A 3,122-nucleotide genomic window follows, 5' to 3' on the forward strand; every position below is an offset into this window, starting at 1 on the left:
TGGAGGTGTTGGGAGAAAAGAAGAAGGAAGGGGTTATCCTCACCAATGAGAGTGCAGCCAGCACTGGACAGCCAGAGAATGAGGTGCCTGAGGAACAGAGAGCAGGAGAACCCAACAGCCCCGATGCAGAAGAGGCCAACAGTCCGGACGTGACAGCAGCCTGTGACCCTGCGGGCGTCCAGCCACCCCGGTGAGCAGGCCCAAGGCAGTGGGAGCCCACATCCCTCACACGCAAAACTGGCCTCTTCGTGTCACTGGTGTCTGAGACCGAATCCAGAACAAGCCTGTGGCCTGTGAAGCGTCTATTTCTAATGACTGCAGACTGGTGGGACGATAGGAGGCTTCTGAATGACCAGGACTGCTTTCTTGTGGAGCGGATGAAAACATATTCTTTTAGCGTGTTAGAAATCACTCGTTTTACTTTGTTTCTTTGGCCAAGCTGGGTCTAGTCTTTCTGTTGCTGGGAATAGACATTCAGAAGTCGTACTTCTATCAAGAAACAGAACTCCCCTTGCGGAAATTTCAGGTCTCTTGTTAAGCCTGTATTGGTCTTAAGGTCCAGTATTTTTTTAATTATTACTTATAGAAAGAATCTATAAATTCCTGGGGAAGTGTGCTATAAGCTTTAATAATTACATTGAGTTACACATTAGTGGTGTGACATTAACATGCGGTGGGGTTAATATCTGAGGCCTCAGATGACTGTGCCTTTTGGAATAAAGGGTAAAATAAACTCCAGAGTAAGAGCTGTATTGTGAATTGTCATACTTATTATTGAGGGGGACTTATGTGCTTTTATTGAATGGAGTGCTTTACAATTTTTATTTTTAAATGGGGTTGGGATCTTTGAAATATTTAAATAAAGTCATTAATGATAAAATATATACGTGTGATTCTTGTTTCCGCTCTTAGGAAGCGGAAAGAACAAACTGACTTTCGGCTAAATGGCAGTGTTAGAATACTTCCTGGTTTTCTCCAGTGAAAGCAGTTTCACTGTGAAGGCTGCTGTCTCCCTGTCTACCTCATTTTGTGTGTTGGTCTGTAGAAACACCGACCACACACTGCCTTTGGTGGATTTGTCTCTAGAGTCTCCACTCTGAAATACTTCGAAGCTCTGTGTCGTGAAGAGCTCCTGTTTCTTTTTCGCCCAAATTCTCCACTGAACATTTCTCTGCATTTGCATTTGCATCTTCTGGTGTGTTTGCATGTCACTCAATTTTTTCTGAACCCTTTGACAGTAAGTTGCAGACGTGTTCCGTTACCCGCTTGCTCCTACGTATTTCCTGGAAACAGAGGCCCTCTTTGCAGCTCGCAGCATAGGCGTCAGAAATGCAGATGCAGGTCAACCAGCAAGCTCGCTCCAGCGGCCCGGTAATGTCTTTTGCAGTCACAATGTCCAATTTTTGTCTGTGGTGACACCTGTTGCCTTTGGCGGTCTTGTCTCGAGTTCAGTCCAGTCTGAAACAGTTCCCAGTCTGTCTTTTATGACTGAGACAGTTTTGCAGGATACCGGTCAGGTAGTCTGAATGTGCTTCAGTTTGGGTTGGTCTAACGTGTCCCTGTGATTTGTGCATTTTTGACAGGAATACCACAGAGGCGGTGCTGTGTTCTTTTCGCTGCATCATGTCAGGAGGCTGCTGATGTCGGTTTTTCTCTTTACAGTGCTGTGAAGTTTTTGTGGTGTTGTGTTTTGTTTTATTAATATGGTGTCTGCCTGCTGAGTTTCTCCACTGAAAAATTTGTAAGTATTTTGCAAGGAGACATTTCAAGACTCTATTCCTCTCTCTCATCAAACATTTAGCTGCCAGCTTTAGTGTTTCTTGATAATTCGCCTTAGCCAGTTTTTACTGCGATAGCTGCAAATGATTTTTCCCCATTTTTCCTCCCTTCTACATCATTAGTTTTCATTCTACATAGAATAAGCACACCTCTCTCTTTTACTTCTTTATTCATTTCTATCAGTATGGATTCAAGGATTCCATTTTATTCCGTCATTTGTTTATTTTTACTGTCATTTATTTTGGTTCTCGGGTTGTCCCGGAATTGGCCAGTGGGAAGTGTTTCCAGTCAGTTTCAGTGTCCTTGTACCTGCCCCATTATGGATAAAGGATACTTGCTGGTCCAGGCCGTGGACTGGGGACACCGGGCACGGTGGGGACCTGGGGGCCACACAGGTGTGTGGGGATGGGGTTAGTGCTCTTGGCATCCTTGTCCTCCCTCAGCCCCCAGAACGTTTAGGGGAGTGAGATCTTGGTCTATAGAAGGAGATTGTTGGAAGATACTTCTCTGGGGAAACTGTCCAGCTCCAGAAAAGCCGTAAGATAGCGGCCTTAGGGTTCCTGGGAAATGGCCCACTCTTATCACCCTGTAGCTACGCTCAAAGCAAAGAGTCACTTCCGCACAGCACTGCCTGTGAGCACTTTGCCTTTGCCTTGTTAGAGTAGATAACCCCGGGTAACCAGACCTGAGGGCAACCAGACCTGTGAGCACCTGAGGGCAGCCTCCAGCATTGGACACAGAGGTCAAAGACAACAGAGCAGCAGCTAGCAAGCACAGACCACACAGGGAGAAGAAAACTTAAAACTTGATAAATAAGGTGGACAGTTACGGTGCATGGATAAGCCTGAGGAAACATTCAGGAGAAGACTGTTCCTAACATGAAGGGTTTTCTTTCTCTAACTTTAATCAGCATTTTGGTTAGGGTCTTCCGATTCCCAAAGAGTGCACTGCAGAAGAAAAGACACTGGCTGAAGAAGGATTTTTCGCTTCCGCCCAGGCAGGCTTGTCTGTGATGAGGGCCTCTCTGAAGTAGCCAGCCCCATGGGCTGGGAATCGCGGTTGCCTTCTGGTGGGGGTGTTTAAATGGTAGAAAAACTTTTTACGGAAAACTCTTTGTTTCCTTTGAACTTTGACATACCTGTAGAGTAGATGAATAAAGTAAATTTCCTAAAAAAAAAGGACAACTTTGAGCCAGCAAGTCCACTTCACAGGCCCGCAGATGAGTCAAATGCATCTGCAGAGTCATCTGATGCAATGTTGTTGATAATAGCAGAAACCCAGAAGCCCCTCAGCATCCACGACGAGGCACTGGGATACGAATGGTGCAGAGCCCCCAAGTGGAC

The sequence above is a fragment of the Mandrillus leucophaeus genome, unplaced genomic scaffold, assembly GCF_000951045.1.
Source record: "Mandrillus leucophaeus isolate KB7577 unplaced genomic scaffold, Mleu.le_1.0 Scaffold89, whole genome shotgun sequence".
Lineage (NCBI taxonomy): Eukaryota > Metazoa > Chordata > Mammalia > Primates > Cercopithecidae > Mandrillus > Mandrillus leucophaeus.